Source organism: Nansenia antarctica, assembly GCF_963989245.1.
Source record: "Nansenia antarctica genome assembly, chromosome: 11".
Lineage (NCBI taxonomy): Eukaryota > Metazoa > Chordata > Actinopteri > Argentiniformes > Microstomatidae > Nansenia > Nansenia antarctica.
Window position 1 is genome coordinate 34,192,433 of NC_137681.1, and position 25,728 is coordinate 34,218,160.

Consider the following 25,728-nt stretch of genomic DNA (forward strand, 5'->3'; position numbering starts at 1 on the left):
ATTGGCTGTTTCCTCAGACGACTGTTTGTGATTGGCTGTTTCCTCAGACGGCTGTTTGTGATTGGCTGTTTCCTCAGACGACTGTTTGTGATTGGCTGTTTCCTCAGACTACTGTTTGTGATTGGCTGTTTCCCCAGACGACAGTTTGTGATTGGCTGTTTCCTCAGACGAATGTTTGTGATTGGCTGTTTGTGATTGGCTGTTTCCTCAGACGACTGTTTGTGATTGGCTGTTTCCTCAGACGGCTGTTTGTGATTGGCTGTTTCCTCAGACGACTGTTTGTGATTGGCTGTTTCCTCAGACGACTGTTTGTGATTGGCTGTTTCCCCAGACGACAGTTTGTGATTGGCTGTTTCCTCAGACGGCAGTTTGTGATTGGCTGTTTCCTCAGACGACTGTTTGTCATTGGGTGTTTCCTCAGACGGCTGTTTGTGATTGGCTGTTTCCTCAGACGATTGTTTGTGATTGGCTGTTTCCTCAGACGACTGTTTGTGATGGGCTGTTTCCTCAGATGACTGTTTGTGATTGGCTGTTTCCTCAGATGACTGTTTGTGATTGGCTGTTTCCTCAGACGGCTGTTTGTGATTAGATGTTTCCTCAGACGGCTGTTTGTGAGCGGCTGTTTCCTCAGACGACTGTTTGTGATTGGCTGTTTCGTCAGACGACTGTTTGTGATTGGCTGTTTCCTCATACGACTGTTTGTGATTGGCTGTTTTCTCAGACGACTGTTTGTGATTGGCTGTTTCCTCAGACGACTGTTTGTGATTGGCTGTTTCCTCAGACGACTGTTTGTGATTGGCTGTTTGTGATTGGCTGTTTCCTCAGACGACTGTTTGTGATTGGCTGTTTCCTCAGACGGCTGTTTGTGATTGGCTGTTTCCTCAGACGACTGTTTGTGATTGGCTGTTTCCTCAGACGACTGTTTGTGATTGGCTGTTTCCCCAGACGACAGTTTGTGATTGGCTGTTTCCTCAGACGGCAGTTTGTGATTGGCTGTTTCCTCAGACGACTGTTTGTCATTGGGTGTTTCCTCAGACGGCTGTTTGTGATTGGCTGTTTCCTCAGACGATTGTTTGTGATTGGCTGTTTCCTCAGACGACTGTTTGTGATTGGCTGTTTCCTCAGATGACTGTTTGTGATTGGCTGTTTCCTCAGATGACTGTTTGTGATTGGCTGTTTCCTCAGACGGCTGTTTGTGATTAGATGTTTCCTCAGACGGCTGTTTGTGAGCGGCTGTTTCCTCAGACGACTGTTTGTGATTGGCTGTTTCGTCAGACGACTGTTTGTGATTGGCTGTTTCCTCATACGACTGTTTGTGATTGGCTGTTTTCTCAGACGACTGTTTGTGATTGGCTGTTTCCTCAGACGACTGTTTGTGATTGGCTGTTTCCTCAGACGACTGTTTGTGATTGGCTGTTTCCTCAGACGACTGTTTGTGATTGGCTGTTTCCTCAGACGACTGTTTGTGATTGGCTGTTTCCTCAGACGGCTGTTTGTGATTGGCTGTTTCCTCAGACGACTGTTTGTGATTGGCTGTTTCCTCAGACGACTGTTTGTGATTGGCTGTTTCCTCAGACGACTGTTTGTGATTGGCTGTTTCCTCAGACGACTGTTTGTGATTGGCTGTTTCCTCAGACGACAGTTTGTGATTGGCTGTTTCCTCAGACGACTGTTTGTGATTGGCTGTTTGTAATTGGCTGTTTCCTCAGACGACTGATTGTGATTGGCTGTTTCCTCAGACGACTGTTTGTGATTGGCTGTTTCCTCAGACGACTGTTTGTGATTGGCTGTTTCCTCAGACGACTGTTTGTGATTGGCTGTTTCCTCAGACGGCTGTTTGTGATTGGCTGTTTCCTCAGACGACTGTTTGTGATTGGCTGTTTCCTCAGACGACTGTTTGTGATTGGCTGTTTCCCCAGACGGCAGTTTGTGATTGGCTGTTTCCTCAGACGACTGTTTTTGATTGGCTGTTTCCTCAGACGACTGTTTGTGATTGGCTGTTTCCTCAAACGACTGTTTGTGATTGGCTGTTTCCTCAGACGGCTGTTTGTGATTGGCTGTTTCCTCAGACGACTGTTTGTGATTGGCTGTTTCCTCAGACGACTGTTTGTGATTGGCTGTTTCCTTAGACGACTGTTTGTGATTGGCTGTTTCCTCAGACGACTGTTTGTGATTGGCTGTTTGTAATTGGCTGTTTCCTCAGACGACTGATTGTGATTGGCTGTTTCCTCAGACGACTGTTTGTGATTGGCTGTTTCCTCAGACGACTGTTTGTGATTGGCTGTTTCCTCAGACGACTGTTTGTGATTGGCTGTTTCCTCAGACGGCTGTTTGTGATTGGCTGTTTCCTCAGACGACTGTTTGTGATTGGCTGTTTCCTCAGACGACTGTTTGTGATTGGCTGTTTCCCCAGACGGCAGTTTGTGATTGGCTGTTTCCCCAGATGACAGTTTGTGATTGGCTGTTTCCTCAGACGGCTGTTTGTGATTGGCTGTTTCCTCAGATGACTGTTTGTGATTGGATGTTTCCTCAGACGGCTGTTTGTGATTGGCTGTTTCCTCAGACGATTGTTTGTGACTGGCTGTTTCCTCAGACGACTGTTTGTGATTGGCTGTTTCCTCAGATGACTGTTTGTGATTGGCTGTTTCCTCAGACGACTGTTTGTGATTGGCTGTTTCCTCAGACGGCTGTTTGTGATTGGATGTTTCCTCAGACGGCTGTTTGTGATTGGCTGTTTCCTCAGACGACTGTTTGTGATTGGCTGTTTCGTCAGACGACTGTTTGTGATTGGCTGTTTCCTCATACGACTGTTTGTGATTGGCTGTTTTCTCAGACGACTGTTTGTGATTGGCTGTTTCCTCAGACGACTGTTTGTGATTGGCTGTTTCCTCAGACGACTGTTTGTGATTGGCTGTTTCCTCAGACGACTGTTTGTGATTGGCTGTTTCCTCAGACGGCTGTTTGTGATTGGCTGTTTCCTCAGACGACTGTTTGTGATTGGCTGTTTCCTCAGACGACTGTTTGTGATTGGCTGTTTCCCCAGACGACAGTTTGTGATTGGCTGTTTCCTCAGACGACTGTTTGTGATTGGCTGTTTCCCCAGACGACAGTTTGTGATTGGCTGTTTCCTCAGACGGCTGTTTGTGATTGGCTGTTTCCTCAGACGACTGTTTGTGATTGGCTGTTTCCTCAGACGGCTGTTTGGGATTGGCTGTTTCCTCAGACGACTGTTTGTGATTGGCTGTTTTCTCAGACGACTGTTTGTGATTGGCTGTTTCCTCAGACGACTGTTTGTGATTGGCTGTTTCCTCAGACGGCTGTTTGTGATTGGCTGTTTCCTCAGACGACTGTTTGTGATTGGCTGTTTCCTCAAACGACTGTTTGTGATTGGCTGTTTCCTCAGACGGCTGTTTGTGATTGGCTGTTTCCTCAGACGACTGTTTGTGATTGGCTGTTTCCTCAGACGACTGTTTGTGATTGGCTGTTTCCTTAGACGACTGTTTGTGATTGGCTGTTTCCTCAGACGACTGTTTGTGATTGGCTGTTTCCTCAGACGACTGTTTGTGATTGGCTGTTTCCTCAGACGACAGTGTGTGATTGGCTGTTTTCTCAGACGACTGTTTGTGATTGGCTGTTTCCTCAGACGGCTGTTTGTGATTGGCTGTTTCCTCAGACGACTGTTTGTGATTGGCTGTTTCCTCAGACGACTGTTTGTGATTGGCTGTTTCCTCAGACGACTGTTTGTGATTGGCTGTTTCCTCAGACGACTGTTTGTGATTGGCTGTTTCCTCAGACGACTGTTTGTGATTGGCTGTTTCCCCAGACGACAGTTTGTGATTGGCTGTTTCCTCAGACGACTGTTTGTGATTGGCTGTTTCCTCAGACGACTGTTTGTGATTGGCTGTTTCCTCAGACGACTGTTTGTGATTGGCTGTTTCCTCAGACGACTGTTTGTGATTGGCTGTTTCCTCAGACGGCTGTTTGTGATTGGCTGTTTACTCAGACGACTGTTTGTGATTGGCTGTTTCCTCAGACGACTGTTTGTGATTGGCTGTTTCCTCAGACGACTGTTTGTGATTGGCTGTTTCCTCAGACGACTGTTTGCGATTGGCTGTTTCCTCAGACGACTGTTTGTGATTGGCTGTTTCCTCAGACGACTGTTTGTGATTGGCTGTTTCCCCAGACGACAGTTTGTGATTGGCTGTTTCCTCAGACGACTGTTTGTGATTGGCTGTTTCCCCAGACGACAGTTTGTGATTGGCTGTTTCCTCAGACGACTGTTTGTGATTGGCTGTTTCCTCAGACGACTGTTTGTGATTGGCTGTTTCCTCAGACGACTGTTTGTGATTGGCTGTTTCCTCAGACGACTGTTTGTGATTGGCTGTTTCCTCAGACGACTGTTTGTGATTGGCTGTTTCCTCAGACGACTGTTTGTGATTGGCTGTTTCCTCAGACGACAGTTTGTGATTGGCTGTTTCCTCAGACGACTGTTTGTGATTGGCTGTTTGTGATTGGCTGTTTCCTCAGACGACTGTTTGTGATTGGCTGTTTCCTCAGACGACTGTTTGTGATTGGCTGTTTCCTCAGACGACTGTTTGTGATTGGCTGTTTCCTCAGACGACTGTTTGTGATTGGCTGTTTCCTCAGACGACTGTTTGTGATTGGCTGTTTCCTCAGACGACAGTTTGTGATTGGCTGTTTCCTCAGACGACTGTTTGTGATTGGCTGTTTGTGATTGGCTGTATCCTCAGACGACTGTTTGTGATTGGCTGTTTCCTCAGACGACTGTTTGTGATTGGCTGTTTCCTCAGACGACTGTTTGTGATTGGCTGTTTCCTCAGACGACTGTTTGTGATTGGCTGTTTCCTGAGACGACTGTTTGTGATTGGCTGTTTCCTCAGACGACTGTTTGTGATTGGCTGTTTTCTCAGACGACTGTTTGTGATTGGCTGTTTCCTCAGACGACAGTTTGTGATTGGCTGTTTCCTCAGACGACTGTTTGTGATTGGCTGTTTGTGATTGGCTGTATCCTCAGACGACTGTTTGTGATTGGCTGTTTCCTCAGACGACTGTTTGTGATTGGCTGTTTCCTCAGACGACTGTTTGTGATTGGCTGTTTCCTCAGACGACTGTTTGTGATTGGCTGTTTCCTGAGACGACTGTTTGTGATTGGCTGTTTCCTCAGACGACTGTTTGTGATTGGCTGTTTTCTCAGACGACTGTTTGTGATTGGCTGTTTCCTCAGACGACAGTTTGTGATTGGCTGTTTCCTCAGACGACTGTTTGTGATTGGCTGTTTGTGATTGGCTGTATCCTCAGACGACTGTTTGTGATTGGCTGTTTCCTCAGACGACTGTTTGTGATTGGCTGTTTCCTCAGACGACTGTTTGTGATTGGCTGTTTCCTCAGACGACTGTTTGTGATTGGCTGTTTCCTCAGACGACTGTTTGTGATTGGCTGTTTCCTCAGACGGCTGTTTGTGATTGGCTGTTTCCTCAGACGACTGTTTGTGATTGGCTGTTTCCTCAGACGACTGTTTGTGATTGGCTGTTTCCTCAGACGACTGTTTGTGATTGGCTGTTTCCTCAGACGACTGTTTGTGATTGGCTGTTTCCTCAGACGACTGTTTGTGATTGGCTGTTTCCTCAGACAACTGTTTGTGATTGGCTGTTTCCTCAGACGACTGTTTGTGATTGGCTGTTTGTGATTGGCTGTATCCTCAGACGACTGTTTGTGATTGGCTGTTTCCTCAGACGACTGTTTGTGATTGGCTGTTTCCTCAGACGACTGTTTGTGATTGGCTGTTTCCTCAGACGACTGTTTGTGATTGGCTGTTTCCTCAGACGACTGTTTGTGATTGGCTGTTTCCTCAGACGACAGTTTGTGATTGGCTGTTTCCTCAGACGACTGTTTGTGATTGGCTGTTTGTAATTGGCTGTTTCCTCAGACGACTGATTGTGATTGGCTGTTTCCTCAGACGACTGTTTGTGATTGGCTGTTTCCTCAGACGACTGTTTGTGATTGGCTGTTTCCTCAGACGACTGTTTGTGATTGGCTGTTTCCTCAGACGGCTGTTTGTGATTGGCTGTTTCCTCAGACGACTGTTTGTGATTGGCTGTTTCCTCAGACGACTGTTTGTGATTGGCTGTTTCCCCAGACGGCAGTTTGTGATTGGCTGTTTCCTCAGACGACTGTTTGTGATTGGCTGTTTCCTCAGACGACTGTTTGTGATTGGCTGTTTCCTCAAACGACTGTTTGTGATTGGCTGTTTCCTCAGACGGCTGTTTGTGATTGGCTGTTTCCTCAGACGACTGTTTGTGATTGGCTGTTTCCTCAGACGACTGTTTGTGATTGGCTGTTTCCTTAGACGACTGTTTGTGATTGGCTGTTTCCTCAGACGACTGTTTGTGATTGGCTGTTTGTAATTGGCTGTTTCCTCAGACGACTGATTGTGATTGGCTGTTTCCTCAGACGACTGTTTGTGATTGGCTGTTTCCTCAGACGACTGTTTGTGATTGGCTGTTTCCTCAGACGACTGTTTGTGATTGGCTGTTTCCTCAGACGGCTGTTTGTGATTGGCTGTTTCCTCAGACGACTGTTTGTGATTGGCTGTTTCCTCAGACGACTGTTTGTGATTGGCTGTTTCCCCAGACGGCAGTTTGTGATTGGCTGTTTCCCCAGATGACAGTTTGTGATTGGCTGTTTCCTCAGACGGCTGTTTGTGATTGGCTGTTTCCTCAGATGACTGTTTGTGATTGGATGTTTCCTCAGACGGCTGTTTGTGATTGGCTGTTTCCTCAGACGATTGTTTGTGACTGGCTGTTTCCTCAGACGACTGTTTGTGATTGGCTGTTTCCTCAGATGACTGTTTGTGATTGGCTGTTTCCTCAGACGACTGTTTGTGATTGGCTGTTTCCTCAGACGGCTGTTTGTGATTGGATGTTTCCTCAGACGGCTGTTTGTGATTGGCTGTTTCCTCAGACGACTGTTTGTGATTGGCTGTTTCGTCAGACGACTGTTTGTGATTGGCTGTTTCCTCATACGACTGTTTGTGATTGGCTGTTTTCTCAGACGACTGTTTGTGATTGGCTGTTTCCTCAGACGACTGTTTGTGATTGGCTGTTTCCTCAGACGACTGTTTGTGATTGGCTGTTTCCTCAGACGACTGTTTGTGATTGGCTGTTTCCTCAGACGACTGTTTGTGATTGGCTGTTTCCTCAGACGGCTGTTTGTGATTGGCTGTTTCCTCAGACGACTGTTTGTGATTGGCTGTTTCCTCAGACGACTGTTTGTGATTGGCTGTTTCCCCAGACGACAGTTTGTGATTGGCTGTTTCCTCAGACGACTGTTTGTGATTGGCTGTTTCCCCAGACGACAGTTTGTGATTGGCTGTTTCCTCAGACGGCTGTTTGTGATTGGCTGTTTCCTCAGACGACTGTTTGTGATTGGCTGTTTCCTCAGACGGCTGTTTGGGATTGGCTGTTTCCTCAGACGACTGTTTGTGATTGGCTGTTTTCTCAGACGACTGTTTGTGATTGGCTGTTTCCTCAGACGACTGTTTGTGATTGGCTGTTTCCTCAGACGGCTGTTTGTGATTGGCTGTTTCCTCAGACGACTGTTTGTGATTGGCTGTTTCCTCAAACGACTGTTTGTGATTGGCTGTTTCCTCAGACGGCTGTTTGTGATTGGCTGTTTCCTCAGACGACTGTTTGTGATTGGCTGTTTCCTCAGACGACTGTTTGTGATTGGCTGTTTCCTTAGACGACTGTTTGTGATTGGCTGTTTCCTCAGACGACTGTTTGTGATTGGCTGTTTCCTCAGACGACTGTTTGTGATTGGCTGTTTCCTCAGACGACAGTGTGTGATTGGCTGTTTTCTCAGACGACTGTTTGTGATTGGCTGTTTCCTCAGACGGCTGTTTGTGATTGGCTGTTTCCTCAGACGACTGTTTGTGATTGGCTGTTTCCTCAGACGACTGTTTGTGATTGGCTGTTTCCTCAGACGACTGTTTGTGATTGGCTGTTTCCTCAGACGACTGTTTGTGATTGGCTGTTTCCTCAGACGACTGTTTGTGATTGGCTGTTTCCCCAGACGACAGTTTGTGATTGGCTGTTTCCTCAGACGACTGTTTGTGATTGGCTGTTTCCCCAGACGACAGTTTGTGATTGGCTGTTTCCTCAGACGACTGTTTGTGATTGGCTGTTTCCTCAGACGACTGTTTGTGATTGGCTGTTTCCTCAGACGACTGTTTGTGATTGGCTGTTTCCTCAGACGACTGTTTGTGATTGGCTGTTTCCTCAGACGACTGTTTGTGATTGGCTGTTTCCTCAGACGACTGTTTGTGATTGGCTGTTTCCTCAGACGACAGTTTGTGATTGGCTGTTTCCTCAGACGACTGTTTGTGATTGGCTGTTTGTGATTGGCTGTTTCCTCAGACGACTGTTTGTGATTGGCTGTTTCCTCAGACGACTGTTTGTGATTGGCTGTTTCCTCAGACGACTGTTTGTGATTGGCTGTTTCCTCAGACGACTGTTTGTGATTGGCTGTTTCCTCAGACGACTGTTTGTGATTGGCTGTTTCCTCAGACGACAGTTTGTGATTGGCTGTTTCCTCAGACGACTGTTTGTGATTGGCTGTTTGTGATTGGCTGTATCCTCAGACGACTGTTTGTGATTGGCTGTTTCCTCAGACGACTGTTTGTGATTGGCTGTTTCCTCAGACGACTGTTTGTGATTGGCTGTTTCCTCAGACGACTGTTTGTGATTGGCTGTTTCCTCAGACGACTGTTTGTGATTGGCTGTTTCCTCAGACGACTGTTTGTGATTGGCTGTTTTCTCAGACGACTGTTTGTGATTGGCTGTTTCCTCAGACGACAGTTTGTGATTGGCTGTTTCCTCAGACGACTGTTTGTGATTGGCTGTTTGTGATTGGCTGTATCCTCAGACGACTGTTTGTGATTGGCTGTTTCCTCAGACGACTGTTTGTGATTGGCTGTTTCCTCAGACGACTGTTTGTGATTGGCTGTTTCCTCAGACGACTGTTTGTGATTGGCTGTTTGTGATTGGCTGTATCCTCAGACGACTGTTTGTGATTGGCTGTTTCCTCAGACGACTGTTTGTGATTGGCTGTTTCCTCAGACGACTGTTTGTGATTGGCTGTTTCCTCAGACGACTGTTTGTGATTGGCTGTTTCCTCAGACGACTGTTTGTGATTGGCTGTTTCCTCAGACGACTGTTTGTGATTGGCTGTTTTCTCAGACGACTGTTTGTGATTGGCTGTTTCCTCAGACGACAGTTTGTGATTGGCTGTTTCCTCAGACGACTGTTTGTGATTGGCTGTTTGTGATTGGCTGTATCCTCAGACGACTGTTTGTGATTGGCTGTTTCCTCAGACGACTGTTTGTGATTGGCTGTTTCCTCAGACGACAGTGTGTGATTGGCTGTTTTCTCAGACGACTGTTTGTGATTGGCTGTTTCCTCAGACGGCTGTTTGTGATTGGCTGTTTACTCAGACGACTGTTTGTGATTGGCTGTTTCCTCAGACGACTGTTTGTGATTGGCTGTTTCCTCAGACGACTGTTTGTGATTGGCTGTTTCCTCAGACGACTGTTTGCGATTGGCTGTTTCCTCAGACGACTGTTTGTGATTGGCTGTTTCCTCAGACGACTGTTTGTGATTGGCTGTTTCCCCAGACGACAGTTTGTGATTGGCTGTTTCCTCAGACGACTGTTTGTGATTGGCTGTTTCCCCAGACGACAGTTTGTGATTGGCTGTTTCCTCAGACGACTGTTTGTGATTGGCTGTTTCCTCAGACGACTGTTTGTGATTGGCTGTTTCCTCAGACGACTGTTTGTGATTGGCTGTTTCCTCAGACGACTGTTTGTGATTGGCTGTTTCCTCAGACGACTGTTTGTGATTGGCTGTTTCCTCAGACGACTGTTTGTGATTGGCTGTTTCCTCAGACGACAGTTTGTGATTGGCTGTTTCCTCAGACGACTGTTTGTGATTGGCTGTTTGTGATTGGCTGTTTCCTCAGACGACTGTTTGTGATTGGCTGTTTCCTCAGACGACTGTTTGTGATTGGCTGTTTCCTCAGACGACTGTTTGTGATTGGCTGTTTCCTCAGACGACTGTTTGTGATTGGCTGTTTCCTCAGACGACTGTTTGTGATTGGCTGTTTCCTCAGACGACAGTTTGTGATTGGCTGTTTCCTCAGACGACTGTTTGTGAATGGCTGTTTGTGATTGGCTGTATCCTCAGACGACTGTTTGTGATTGGCTGTTTCCTCAGACGACTGTTTGTGATTGGCTGTTTCCTCAGACGACTGTTTGTGATTGGCTGTTTCCTCAGACGACTGTTTGTGATTGGCTGTTTCCTGAGACGACTGTTTGTGATTGGCTGTTTCCTCAGACGACTGTTTGTGATTGGCTGTTTTCTCAGACGACTGTTTGTGATTGGCTGTTTCCTCAGACGACAGTTTGTGATTGGCTGTTTCCTCAGACGACTGTTTGTGATTGGCTGTTTGTGATTGGCTGTATCCTCAGACGACTGTTTGTGATTGGCTGTTTCCTCAGACGACTGTTTGTGATTGGCTGTTTCCTCAGACGACTGTTTGTGATTAGCTGTTTCCTCAGACGACTGTTTGTCATTGGCTGTTTCCTCAGACGACTGTTTGTGATTGGCTGTTTCCTCAGACGGCTGTTTGTGATTGGCTGTTTCCTCAGACGACTGTTTGTGATTGGCTGTTTCCTCAGACGACTGTTTGTGATTGGCTGTTTCCTCAGACGACTGTTTGTGATTGGCTGTTTCCTCTGACGACTGTTTGTGATTGGCTGTTTCCTCAGACAACTGTTTGTGATTGGCTGTTTCCTCAGACGACTGTTTGTGATTGGCTGTTTGTGATTGGCTGTATCCTCAGACGACTGTTTGTGATTGGCTGTTTCCTCAGACGACTGTTTGTGATTGGCTGTTTCCTCAGACGACTGTTTGTGATTGGCTGTTTCCTCAGACGACTGTTTGTGATTGGCTGTTTCCTCAGACGACTGTTTGTGATTGGCTGTTTCCTCAGACGACTGTTTGTGATTGGCTGTTTCCTCAGACGACAGTTTGTGATTGGCTGTTTCCTCAGACGACTGTTTGTGATTGGCTGTTTGTGATTGGCTGTTTCCTCAGACGACTGTTTGTGATTGGCTGTTTCCTCAGACGACTGTTTGTGATTGGCTGTTTCCTCAGACGACTGTTTGTTATTGGCTGTTTCCTCAGACGACTGTTTGTGATTGGCTGTTTCCTCAGACGACTGTTTGTGATTGGCTGTTTCCTCAGACGACAGTTTGTGATTGGCTGTTTCCTCAGACGACTGTTTGTGATTGGCTGTTTGTGATTGGCTGTATCCTCAGACGACTGTTTGTGATTGGCTGTTTCCTCAGACGACTGTTTGTGATTGGCTGTTTCCTCAGACGACTGTTTGTGATTGGCTGTTTCCTCAGACGACAGTTTGTGATTGGCTGTTTCCTCAGACGACTGTTTGTGATTGGCTGTTTGTGATTGGCTGTATCCTCAGACGACTGTTTGTGATTGGCTGTTTCCTCAGACGACTGTTTGTGATTGGCTGTTTCCTCAGACGACTGTTTGTGATTGGCTGTTTCCTCAGACGACTGTTTGTGATTGGCTGTTTCCTGAGACGACTGTTTGTGATTGGCTGTTTCCTCAGACGACTGTTTGTGATTGGCTTTTTTCTCAGACGACTGTTTGTGATTGGCTGTTTCCTCAGACGACAGTTTGTGATTGGCTGTTTGTGATTGGCTGTATCCTCAGACGACTGTTTGTGATTGGCTGTTTCCTCAGACGACTGTTTGTGATTGGCTGTTTCCTCAGACGACTGTTTGTGATTGGCTGTTTCCTCAGACGACTGTTTGTGATTGGCTGTTTCGTCAGACGACTGTTTGTGATTGGCTGTTTCCTCAGACGGCTGTTTGTGATTGGCTGTTTCCTCAGACGACTGTTTGTGATTGGCTGTTTCCTCAGACGACTGTTTGTGATTGGCTGTTTCCTCAGACGACTGTTTGTGATTGGCTGTTTCCTCAGACGACTGTTTGTGATTGGCTGTTTCCTCAGACGACTGTTTGTGATTGGCTGTTTCCTCAGACGACTGTTTGTGATTGGCTGTTTCCTCAGACGGCTGTTTGTGATTGGCTGTTTACTCAGACGACTGTTTGTGATTGGCTGTTTCCTCAGACGACTGTTTGTGATTGGCTGTTTCCTCAGACGACTGTTTGTGATTGGCTGTTTCCTCAGACGACTGTTTGCGATTGGCTGTTTCCTCAGACGACTGTTTGTGATTGGCTGTTTCCTCAGACGACTGTTTGTGATTGGCTGTTTCCCCAGACGACAGTTTGTGATTGGCTGTTTCCTCAGACGACTGTTTGTGATTGGCTGTTTCCCCAGACGACAGTTTGTGATTGGCTGTTTCCTCAGACGACTGTTTGTGATTGGCTGTTTCCTCAGACGACTGTTTGTGATTGGCTGTTTCCTCAGACGACTGTTTGTGATTGGCTGTTTCCTCAGACGACTGTTTGTGATTGGCTGTTTCCTCAGACGACTGTTTGTGATTGGCTGTTTGTGATTGGCTGTATCCTCAGACGACTGTTTGTGATTGGCTGTTTCCTCAGACGACTGTTTGTGATTGGCTGTTTCCTCAGACGACTGTTTGTGATTGGCTGTTTCCTCAGACGACAGTTTGTGATTGGCTGTTTCCTCAGACGACTGTTTGTGATTGGCTGTTTGTGATTGGCTGTATCCTCAGACGACTGTTTGTGATTGGCTGTTTCCTCAGACGACTGTTTGTGATTGGCTGTTTCCTCAGACGACTGTTTGTGATTGGCTGTTTCCTCAGACGACTGTTTGTGATTGGCTGTTTCCTGAGACGACTGTTTGTGATTGGCTGTTTCCTCAGACGACTGTTTGTGATTGGCTTTTTTCTCAGACGACTGTTTGTGATTGGCTGTTTCCTCAGACGACAGTTTGTGATTGGCTGTTTGTGATTGGCTGTATCCTCAGACGACTGTTTGTGATTGGCTGTTTCCTCAGACGACTGTTTGTGATTGGCTGTTTCCTCAGACGACTGTTTGTGATTGGCTGTTTCCTCAGACGACTGTTTGTGATTGGCTGTTTCGTCAGACGACTGTTTGTGATTGGCTGTTTCCTCAGACGGCTGTTTGTGATTGGCTGTTTCCTCAGACGACTGTTTGTGATTGGCTGTTTCCTCAGACGACTGTTTGTGATTGGCTGTTTCCTCAGACGACTGTTTGTGATTGGCTGTTTCCTCAGACGACTGTTTGTGATTGGCTGTTTCCTCAGACGACTGTTTGTGATTGGCTGTTTCCTCAGACGACTGTTTGTGATTGGCTGTTTCCTCAGACGGCTGTTTGTGATTGGCTGTTTCCTCAGACGACTGTTTGTGATTGGCTGTTTCCTCAGACGACAGTTTGTGATTGGCTGTTTCCTCAGACGACTGTTTGTGATTGGCTGTTTGTGATTGGCTGTATCCTCAGACGACTGTTTGTGATTGGCTGTTTCCTCAGACGACTGTTTGTGATTGGCTGTTTCCTCAGACGACTGTTTGTGATTGGCTGTTTCCTCAGACGACTGTTTGTGATTGGCTGTTTCCTGAGACGACTGTTTGTGATTGGCTGTTTCCTCAGACGACTGTTTGTGATTGGCTTTTTTCTCAGACGACTGTTTGTGATTGGCTGTTTCCTCAGACGACAGTTTGTGATTGGCTGTTTGTGATTGGCTGTATCCTCAGACGACTGTTTGTGATTGGCTGTTTCCTCAGACGACTGTTTGTGATTGGCTGTTTCCTCAGACGACTGTTTGTGATTGGCTGTTTCCTCAGACGACTGTTTGTGATTGGCTGTTTCGTCAGACGACTGTTTGTGATTGGCTGTTTCCTCAGACGGCTGTTTGTGATTGGCTGTTTCCTCAGACGACTGTTTGTGATTGGCTGTTTCCTCAGACGACTGTTTGTGATTGGCTGTTTCCTCAGACGACTGTTTGTGATTGGCTGTTTCCTCAGACGACTGTTTGTGATTGGCTGTTTCCTCAGACGACTGTTTGTGATTGGCTGTTTCCTCAGACGACTGTTTGTGATTGGCTGTTTCCTCAGACGGCTGTTTGTGATTGGCTGTTTACTCAGACGACTGTTTGTGATTGGCTGTTTCCTCAGACGACTGTTTGTGATTGGCTGTTTCCTCAGACGACTGTTTGTGATTGGCTGTTTCCTCAGACGACTGTTTGCGATTGGCTGTTTCCTCAGACGACTGTTTGTGATTGGCTGTTTCCTCAGACGACTGTTTGTGATTGGCTGTTTCCCCAGACGACAGTTTGTGATTGGCTGTTTCCTCAGACGACTGTTTGTGATTGGCTGTTTCCCCAGACGACAGTTTGTGATTGGCTGTTTCCTCAGACGACTGTTTGTGATTGGCTGTTTCCTCAGACGACTGTTTGTGATTGGCTGTTTCCTCAGACGACTGTTTGTGATTGGCTGTTTCCTCAGACGACTGTTTGTGATTGGCTGTTTGTGATTGGCTGTATCCTCAGACGACTGTTTGTGATTGGCTGTTTCCTCAGACGACTGTTTGTGATTGGCTGTTTCCTCAGACGACTGTTTGTGATTGGCTGTTTCCTCAGACGACAGTTTGTGATTGGCTGTTTCCTCAGACGACTGTTTGTGATTGGCTGTTTGTGATTGGCTGTATCCTCAGACGACTGTTTGTGATTGGCTGTTTCCTCAGACGACTGTTTGTGATTGGCTGTTTCCTCAGACGACTGTTTGTGATTGGCTGTTTCCTCAGACGACTGTTTGTGATTGGCTGTTTCCTGAGACGACTGTTTGTGATTGGCTGTTTCCTCAGACGACTGTTTGTGATTGGCTTTTTTCTCAGACGACTGTTTGTGATTGGCTGTTTCCTCAGACGACAGTTTGTGATTGGCTGTTTGTGATTGGCTGTATCCTCAGACGACTGTTTGTGATTGGCTGTTTCCTCAGACGACTGTTTGTGATTGGCTGTTTCCTCAGACGACTGTTTGTGATTGGCTGTTTCCTCAGACGACTGTTTGTGATTGGCTGTTTCGTCAGACGACTGTTTGTGATTGGCTGTTTCCTCAGACGGCTGTTTGTGATTGGCTGTTTCCTCAGACGACTGTTTGTGATTGGCTGTTTCCTCAGACGACTGTTTGTGATTGGCTGTTTCCTCAGACGACTGTTTGTGATTGGCTGTTTCCTCAGACGACTGTTTGTGATTGGCTGTTTCCTCAGACGACTGTTTGTGATTGGCTGTTTCCTCAGACGACTGTTTGTGATTGGCTGTTTCCTCAGACGGCTGTTTGTGATTGGCTGTTTACTCAGACGACTGTTTGTGATTGGCTGTTTCCTCAGACGACTGTTTGTGATTGGCTGTTTCCTCAGACGACTGTTTGTGATTGGCTGTTTCCTCAGACGACTGTTTGCGATTGGCTGTTTCCTCAGACGACTGTTTGTGATTGGCTGTTTCCTCAGACGACTGTTTGTGATTGGCTGTTTCCCCAGACGACAGTTTGTGATTGGCTGTTTCCTCAGACGACTGTTTGTGATTGGCTGTTTCCCCAGACGACAGTTTGTGATTGGCTGTTTCCTCAGACGACTGTTTGTGATTGGCTGTTTCCTCAGACGACTGTTTGTGATTGGCTGTTTCCTCAGACGACTGTTTGTGATTGGCTGTTTCCTCAGACGACTGTTTGTGATTGGCTGTTTCCTCAGACGACTGTTTGTGATTGGCTGTTTCGTCAGACGACTGTTTGTGATTGGCTGTTTCCTCAGACGGCTGTTTGTGATTGGCTGTTTCCTCAGACGACTGTTTGTGATTGGCTGTTTCCTCAGACGACTGTTTGTGATTGGCTGTTTCCTCAGACGACTGTTTGTGATTGGCTGTTTCCTCAGACGACTGTTTGTGATTGGCTGTTTCCTCAGACGACTGTTTGTGATTGGCTGTTTCCTCAGACGACTGTTTGTGATTGGCTGTTTCCTCAGACGGCTGTTTGTGATTGGCTGTTTCCTCAGACGACTGTTTGTGATTGGCTGTTTCCTCAGACGACAGTTTGTGATTGGCTGTTTCCTCAGACGACTGTTTGTGATTGGCTGTTTGTGATTGGCTGTATCCTCAGACGACTGTTTGTGATTGGCTGTTTCCTCAGACGACTGTTTGTGATTGGCTGTTTCCTCAGACGACTGTTTGTGATTGGCTGTTTCCTCAGACGACTGTTTGTGATTGGCTGTTTCCTGAGACGACTGTTTGTGATTGGCTGTTTCCTCAGACGACTGTTTGTGATTGGCTTTTTTCTCAGACGACTGTTTGTGATTGGCTGTTTCCTCAGACGACAGTTTGTGATTGGCTGTTTGTGATTGGCTGTATCCTCAGACGACTGTTTGTGATTGGCTGTTTCCTCAGACGACTGTTTGTGATTGGCTGTTTCCTCAGACGACTGTTTGTGATTGGCTGTTTCCTCAGACGACTGTTTGTGATTGGCTGTTTCGTCAGACGACTGTTTGTGATTGGCTGTTTCCTCAGACGGCTGTTTGTGATTGGCTGTTTCCTCAGACGACTGTTTGTGATTGGCTGTTTCCTCAGACGACTGTTTGTGATTGGCTGTTTCCTCAGACGACTGTTTGTGATTGGCTGTTTCCTCAGACGACTGTTTGTGATTGGCTGTTTCCTCAGACGACTGTTTGTGATTGGCTGTTTCCTCAGACGACTGTTTGTGATTGGCTGTTTCCTCAGACGGCTGTTTGTGATTGGCTGTTTACTCAGACGACTGTTTGTGATTGGCTGTTTCCTCAGACGACTGTTTGTGATTGGCTGTTTCCTCAGACGACTGTTTGTGATTGGCTGTTTCCTCAGACGACTGTTTGCGATTGGCTGTTTCCTCAGACGACTGTTTGTGATTGGCTGTTTCCTCAGACGACTGTTTGTGATTGGCTGTTTCCCCAGACGACAGTTTGTGATTGGCTGTTTCCTCAGACGACTGTTTGTGATTGGCTGTTTCCCCAGACGACAGTTTGTGATTGGCTGTTTCCTCAGACGACTGTTTGTGATTGGCTGTTTCCTCAGACGACTGTTTGTGATTGGCTGTTTCCTCAGACGACTGTTTGTGATTGGCTGTTTCCTCAGACGACTGTTTGTGATTGGCTGTTTCCTCAGACGACTGTTTGTGATTGGCTGTTTGTGATTGGCTGTATCCTCAGACGACTGTTTGTGATTGGCTGTTTCCTCAGACGACTGTTTGTGATTGGCTGTTTCCTCAGACGACTGTTTGTGATTGGCTGTTTCCTCAGACGACAGTTTGTGATTGGCTGTTTCCTCAGACGACTGTTTGTGATTGGCTGTTTGTGATTGGCTGTATCCTCAGACGACTGTTTGTGATTGGCTGTTTCCTCAGACGACTGTTTGTGATTGGCTGTTTCCTCAGACGACTGTTTGTGATTGGCTGTTTCCTCAGACGACTGTTTGTGATTGGCTGTTTCCTGAGACGACTGTTTGTGATTGGCTGTTTCCTCAGACGACTGTTTGTGATTGGCTTTTTTCTCAGACGACTGTTTGTGATTGGCTGTTTCCTCAGACGACAGTTTGTGATTGGCTGTTTGTGATTGGCTGTATCCTCAGACGACTGTTTGTGATTGGCTGTTTCCTCAGACGACTGTTTGTGATTGGCTGTTTCCTCAGACGACTGTTTGTGATTGGCTGTTTCCTCAGACGACTGTTTGTGATTGGCTGTTTCGTCAGACGACTGTTTGTGATTGGCTGTTTCCTCAGACGGCTGTTTGTGATTGGCTGTTTCCTCAGACGACTGTTTGTGATTGGCTGTTTCCTCAGACGACTGTTTGTGATTGGCTGTTTCCTCAGACGACTGTTTGTGATTGGCTGTTTCCTCAGACGACTGTTTGTGATTGGCTGTTTCCTCAGACGACTGTTTGTGATTGGCTGTTTCCTCAGACGACTGTTTGTGATTGGCTGTTTCCTCAGACGGCTGTTTGTGATTGGCTGTTTACTCAGACGACTGTTTGTGATTGGCTGTTTCCTCAGACGACTGTTTGTGATTGGCTGTTTCCTCAGACGACTGTTTGTGATTGGCTGTTTCCTCAGACGACTGTTTGCGATTGGCTGTTTCCTCAGACGACTGTTTGTGATTGGCTGTTTCCTCAGACGACTGTTTGTGATTGGCTGTTTCCCCAGACGACAGTTTGTGATTGGCTGTTTCCTCAGACGACTGTTTGTGATTGGCTGTTTCCCCAGACGACAGTTTGTGATTGGCTGTTTCCTCAGACGACTGTTTGTGATTGGCTGTTTCCTCAGACGACTGTTTGTGATTGGCTGTTTCCTCAGACGACTGTTTGTGATTGGCTGTTTCCTCAGACGACTGTTTGTGATTGGCTGTTTCCTCAGACGACTGTTTGTGATTGGCTGTTTCCTCAGACGACTGTTTGTGATTGGCTGTTTCCTCAGACGACAGTTTGTGATTGGCTGTTTCCTCAGACGACTGTTTGTGATTGGCTGTTTGTGATTGGCTGTTTCCTCAGACGACTGTTTGTGATTGGCTGTTTCCTCAGACGACTGTTTGTGATTGGCTGTTTCCTCAGACGACTGTTTGTGATTGGCTGTTTCCTCAGACGACTGTTTGTGATTGGCTGTTTCCTCAGACGACTGTTTGTGATTGGCTGTTTCCTCAGACGACAGTTTGTGATTGGCTGTTTCCTCAGACGACTGTTTGTGATTGGCTGTTTGTGATTGGCTGTATCCTCAGACGACTGTTTGTGATTGGCTGTTTCCTCAGACGACTGTTTGTGATTGGCTGTTTCCTCAGACGACTGTTTGTAATTGGCTGTTTCCTCAGACGACTGTTTGTGATTGGCTGTTTCCTGAGACGACTGTTTGTGATTGGCTGTTTCCTCAGACGACTGTTTGTGATTGGCTGTTTTCTCAGACGACTGTTTGTGATTGGCTGTTTCCTCAGACGACAGTTTGTGATTGGCTGTTTCCTCAGACGACTGTTTGTGATTGGCTGTTTGTGATTGGCTGTATCCTCAGACGACTGTTTGTGATTGGCTGTTTCCTCAGACGACTGTTTGTGATTGGCTGTTTCCTCAGACGACTGTTTGTGATTGGCTGTTTCCTCAGACGACTGTTTGTGATTGGCTGTTTCCTCAGACGACTGTTTGTGATTGGCTGTTTCCTCAGACGGCTGTTTGTGATTGGCTGTTTCCTCAGACGACTGTTTGTGATTGGCTGTTTCCTCAGACGACTGTTTGTGATTGGCTGTTTCCTCAGACGACTGTTTGTGATTGGCTGTTTCCTCAGACGACTGTTTGTGATTGGCTGTTTCCTCAGACGACTGTTTGTGATTGGCTGTTTCCTCAGACAACTGTTTGTGATTGGCTGTTTCCTCAGACGACTGTTTGTGATTGGCTGTTTGTGATTGGCTGTATCCTCAGACGACTGTTTGTGATTGGCTGTTTCCTCAGACGACTGTTTGTGATTGGCTGTTTCCTCAGACGACTGTTTGTGATTGGCTGTTTCCTCAGACGACTGTTTGTGATTGGCTGTTTCCTCAGACGACTGTTTGTGATTGGCTGTTTCCTCAGACGACTGTTTGTGATTGGCTGTTTCCTCAGACGACAGTTTGTGATTGGCTGTTTCCTCAGACGACTGTTTGTGATTGGCTGTTTGTGATTGGCTGTTTCCTCAGACGACTGTTTGTGATTGGCTGTTTCCTCAGACGACTGTTTGTGATTGGCTGTTTCCTCAGACGACTGTTTGTTATTGGCTGTTTCCTCAGACGACTGTTTGTGATTGGCTGTTTCCTCAGACGACTGTTTGTGATTGGCTGTTTCCTCAGACGACAGTTTGTGATTGGCTGTTTCCTCAGACGACTGTTTGTGATTGGCTGTTTGTGATTGGCTGTATCCTCAGACGACTGTTTGTGATTGGCTGTTTCCTCAGACGACTGTTTGTGATTGGCTGTTTCCTCAGACGACTGTTTGTGATTGGCTGTTTCCTCAGACGACAGTTTGTGATTGGCTGTTTCCTCAGACGACTGTTTGTGATTGGCTGTTTGTGATTGGCTGTATCCTCAGACGACTGTTTGTGATTGGCTGTTTCCTCAGACGACTGTTTGTGATTGGCTGTTTCCTCAGACGACAGTTTGTGATTGGCTGTTTCCTCAGACGACTGTTTGTGATTGGCTGTTTGTGATTGGCTGTTTCCTCAGACGACTGTTTGTGATTGGCTTTTTTCTCAGACGACTGTTTGTGATTGGCTGTTTCCTCAGACGACAGTTTGTGATTGGCTGTTTGTGATTGGCTGTATCCTCAGACGACTGTTTGTGATTGGCTGTTTCCTCAGACGACTGTTTGTGATTGGCTGTTTCCTCAGACGACTGTTTGTGATTGGCTGTTTCCTCAGACGACTGTTTGTGATTGGCTGTTTCGTCAGACGACTGTTTGTGATTGGCTGTTTCCTCAGACGGCTGTTTGTGATTGGCTGTTTCCTCAGACGACTGTTTGTGATTGGCTGTTTCCTCAGACGACTGTTTGTGATTGGCTGTTTCCTCAGACGACTGTTTGTGATTGGCTGTTTCCTCAGACGACTGTTTGTGATTGGCTGTTTCCTCAGACGACTGTTTGTGATTGGCTGTTTCCTCAGACGACTGTTTGTGATTGGCTGTTTCCTCAGACGGCTGTTTGTGATTGGCTGTTTACTCAGACGACTGTTTGTGATTGGCTGTTTCCTCAGACGACTGTTTGTGATTGGCTGTTTCCTCAGACGACTGTTTGTGATTGGCTGTTTCCTCAGACGACTGTTTGCGATTGGCTGTTTCCTCAGACGACTGTTTGTGATTGGCTGTTTCCTCAGACGACTGTTTGTGATTGGCTGTTTCCCCAGACGACAGTTTGTGATTGGCTGTTTCCTCAGACGACTGTTTGTGATTGGCTGTTTCCCCAGACGACAGTTTGTGATTGGCTGTTTCCTCAGACGACTGTTTGTGATTGGCTGTTTCCTCAGACGACTGTTTGTGATTGGCTGTTTCCTCAGACGACTGTTTGTGATTGGCTGTTTCCTCAGACGACTGTTTGTGATTGGCTGTTTCCTCAGACGACTGTTTGTGATTGGCTGTTTCGTCAGACGACTGTTTGTGATTGGCTGTTTCCTCAGACGGCTGTTTGTGATTGGCTGTTTCCTCAGACGACTGTTTGTGATTGGCTGTTTCCTCAGACGACTGTTTGTGATTGGCTGTTTCCTCAGACGACTGTTTGTGATTGGCTGTTTCCTCAGACGACTGTTTGTGATTGGCTGTTTCCTCAGACGACTGTTTGTGATTGGCTGTTTCCTCAGACGACTGTTTGTGATTGGCTGTTTCCTCAGACGGCTGTTTGTGATTGGCTGTTTCCTCAGACGACTGTTTGTGATTGGCTGTTTCCTCAGACGACAGTTTGTGATTGGCTGTTTCCTCAGACGACTGTTTGTGATTGGCTGTTTGTGATTGGCTGTATCCTCAGACGACTGTTTGTGATTGGCTGTTTCCTCAGACGACTGTTTGTGATTGGCTGTTTCCTCAGACGACTGTTTGTGATTGGCTGTTTCCTCAGACGACTGTTTGTGATTGGCTGTTTCCTGAGACGACTGTTTGTGATTGGCTGTTTCCTCAGACGACTGTTTGTGATTGGCTTTTTTCTCAGACGACTGTTTGTGATTGGCTGTTTCCTCAGACGACAGTTTGTGATTGGCTGTTTGTGATTGGCTGTATCCTCAGACGACTGTTTGTGATTGGCTGTTTCCTCAGACGACTGTTTGTGATTGGCTGTTTCCTCAGACGACTGTTTGTGATTGGCTGTTTCCTCAGACGACTGTTTGTGATTGGCTGTTTCGTCAGACGACTGTTTGTGATTGGCTGTTTCCTCAGACGGCTGTTTGTGATTGGCTGTTTCCTCAGACGACTGTTTGTGATTGGCTGTTTCCTCAGACGACTGTTTGTGATTGGCTGTTTCCTCAGACGACTGTTTGTGATTGGCTGTTTCCTCAGACGACTGTTTGTGATTGGCTGTTTCCTCAGACGACTGTTTGTGATTGGCTGTTTCCTCAGACGACTGTTTGTGATTGGCTGTTTCCTCAGACGGCTGTTTGTGATTGGCTGTTTACTCAGACGACTGTTTGTGATTGGCTGTTTCCTCAGACGACTGTTTGTGATTGGCTGTTTCCTCAGACGACTGTTTGTGATTGGCTGTTTCCTCAGACGACTGTTTGCGATTGGCTGTTTCCTCAGACGACTGTTTGTGATTGGCTGTTTCCTCAGACGACTGTTTGTGATTGGCTGTTTCCCCAGACGACAGTTTGTGATTGGCTGTTTCCTCAGACGACTGTTTGTGATTGGCTGTTTCCCCAGACGACAGTTTGTGATTGGCTGTTTCCTCAGACGACTGTTTGTGATTGGCTGTTTCCTCAGACGACTGTTTGTGATTGGCTGTTTCCTCAGACGACTGTTTGTGATTGGCTGTTTCCTCAGACGACTGTTTGTGATTGGCTGTTTCCTCAGACGACTGTTTGTGATTGGCTGTTTGTGATTGGCTGTATCCTCAGACGACTGTTTGTGATTGGCTGTTTCCTCAGACGACTGTTTGTGATTGGCTGTTTCCTCAGACGACTGTTTGTGATTGGCTGTTTCCTCAGACGACAGTTTGTGATTGGCTGTTTCCTCAGACGACTGTTTGTGATTGGCTGTTTGTGATTGGCTGTATCCTCAGACGACTGTTTGTGATTGGCTGTTTCCTCAGACGACTGTTTGTGATTGGCTGTTTCCTCAGACGACTGTTTGTGATTGGCTGTTTCCTCAGACGACTGTTTGTGATTGGCTGTTTCCTGAGACGACTGTTTGTGATTGGCTGTTTCCTCAGACGACTGTTTGTGATTGGCTTTTTTCTCAGACGACTGTTTGTGATTGGCTGTTTCCTCAGACGACAGTTTGTGATTGGCTGTTTGTGATTGGCTGTATCCTCAGACGACTGTTTGTGATTGGCTGTTTCCTCAGACGACTGTTTGTGATTGGCTGTTTCCTCAGACGACTGTTTGTGATTGGCTGTTTCCTCAGACGACTGTTTGTGATTGGCTGTTTCGTCAGACGACTGTTTGTGATTGGCTGTTTCCTCAGACGGCTGTTTGTGATTGGCTGTTTCCTCAGACGACTGTTTGTGATTGGCTGTTTCCTCAGACGACTGTTTGTGATTGGCTGTTTCCTCAGACGACTGTTTGTGATTGGCTGTTTCCTCAGACGACTGTTTGTGATTGGCTGTTTCCTCAGACGACTGTTTGTGATTGGCTGTTTCCTCAGACGACTGTTTGTGATTGGCTGTTTCCTCAGACGGCTGTTTGTGATTGGCTGTTTACTCAGACGACTGTTTGTGATTGGCTGTTTCCTCAGACGACTGTTTGTGATTGGCTGTTTCCTCAGACGACTGTTTGTGATTGGCTGTTTCCTCAGACGACTGTTTGCGATTGGCTGTTTCCTCAGACGACTGTTTGTGATTGGCTGTTTCCTCAGACGACTGTTTGTGATTGGCTGTTTCCCCAGACGACAGTTTGTGATTGGCTGTTTCCTCAGACGACTGTTTGTGATTGGCTGTTTCCCCAGACGACAGTTTGTGATTGGCTGTTTCCTCAGACGACTGTTTGTGATTGGCTGTTTCCTCAGACGACTGTTTGTGATTGGCTGTTTCCTCAGACGACTGTTTGTGATTGGCTGTTTCCTCAGACGACTGTTTGTGATTGGCTGTTTCCTCAGACGACTGTTTGTGATTGGCTGTTTCCTCAGACGACTGTTTGTGATTGGCTGTTTCCTCAGACGACAGTTTGTGATTGGCTGTTTCCTCAGACGACTGTTTGTGATTGGCTGTTTGTGATTGGCTGTTTCCTCAGACGACTGTTTGTGATTGGCTGTTTCCTCAGACGACTGTTTGTGATTGGCTGTTTCCTCAGACGACTGTTTGTGATTGGCTGTTTCCTCAGACGACTGTTTGTGATTGGCTGTTTCCTCAGACGACTGTTTGTGATTGGCTGTTTCCTCAGACGACAGTTTGTGATTGGCTGTTTCCTCAGACGACTGTTTGTGATTGGCTGTTTGTGATTGGCTGTATCCTCAGACGACTGTTTGTGATTGGCTGTTTCCTCAGACGACTGTTTGTGATTGGCTGTTTCCTCAGACGACTGTTTGTAATTGGCTGTTTCCTCAGACGACTGTTTGTGATTGGCTGTTTCCTGAGACGACTGTTTGTGATTGGCTGTTTCCTCAGACGACTGTTTGTGATTGGCTGTTTTCTCAGACGACTGTTTGTGATTGGCTGTTTCCTCAGACGACAGTTTGTGATTGGCTGTTTCCTCAGACGACTGTTTGTGATTGGCTGTTTGTGATTGGCTGTATCCTCAGACGACTGTTTGTGATTGGCTGTTTCCTCAGACGACTGTTTGTGATTGGCTGTTTCCTCAGACGACTGTTTGTGATTGGCTGTTTCCTCAGACGACTGTTTGTGATTGGCTGTTTCCTCAGACGACTGTTTGTGATTGGCTGTTTCCTCAGACGGCTGTTTGTGATTGGCTGTTTCCTCAGACGACTGTTTGTGATTGGCTGTTTCCTCAGACGACTGTTTGTGATTGGCTGTTTCCTCAGACGACTGTTTGTGATTGGCTGTTTCCTCAGACGACTGTTTGTGATTGGCTGTTTCCTCAGACGACTGTTTGTGATTGGCTGTTTCCTCAGACAACTGTTTGTGATTGGCTGTTTCCTCAGACGACTGTTTGTGATTGGCTGTTTGTGATTGGCTGTATCCTCAGACGACTGTTTGTGATTGGCTGTTTCCTCAGACGACTGTTTGTGATTGGCTGTTTCCTCAGACGACTGTTTGTGATTGGCTGTTTCCTCAGACGACTGTTTGTGATTGGCTGTTTCCTCAGACGACTGTTTGTGATTGGCTGTTTCCTCAGACGACTGTTTGTGATTGGCTGTTTCCTCAGACGACAGTTTGTGATTGGCTGTTTCCTCAGACGACTGTTTGTGATTGGCTGTTTGTGATTGGCTGTTTCCTCAGACGACTGTTTGTGATTGGCTGTTTCCTCAGACGACTGTTTGTGATTGGCTGTTTCCTCAGACGACTGTTTGTTATTGGCTGTTTCCTCAGACGACTGTTTGTGATTGGCTGTTTCCTCAGACGACAGTTTGTGATTGGCTGTTTCCTCAGACGACTGTTTGTGATTGGCTGTTTGTGATTGGCTGTATCCTCAGACGACTGTTTGTGATTGGCTGTTTCCTCAGACGACTGTTTGTGATTGGCTGTTTCCTCAGACGACTGTTTGTGATTGGCTGTTTCCTCAGACGACTGTTTGTGATTGGCTGTTTCCTCAGACGACTGTTTGTGATTGGCTGTTTCCTCAGACGACTGTTTGTGATTGGCTGTTTCCTCAGACGACTGTTTGTGATTGGCTGTTTGTGATTGGCTGTATCCTCAGACGACTGTTTGTGATTGGCTGTTTCCTCAGACGACTGTTTGTGATTGGCTGTTTCCTCAGACGACTGTTTGTGATTGGCTGTTTCCTCAGACGACTGTTTGTGATTGGCTGTTTCCTCAGACGACTGTTTGTGATTGGCTGTTTCCTCA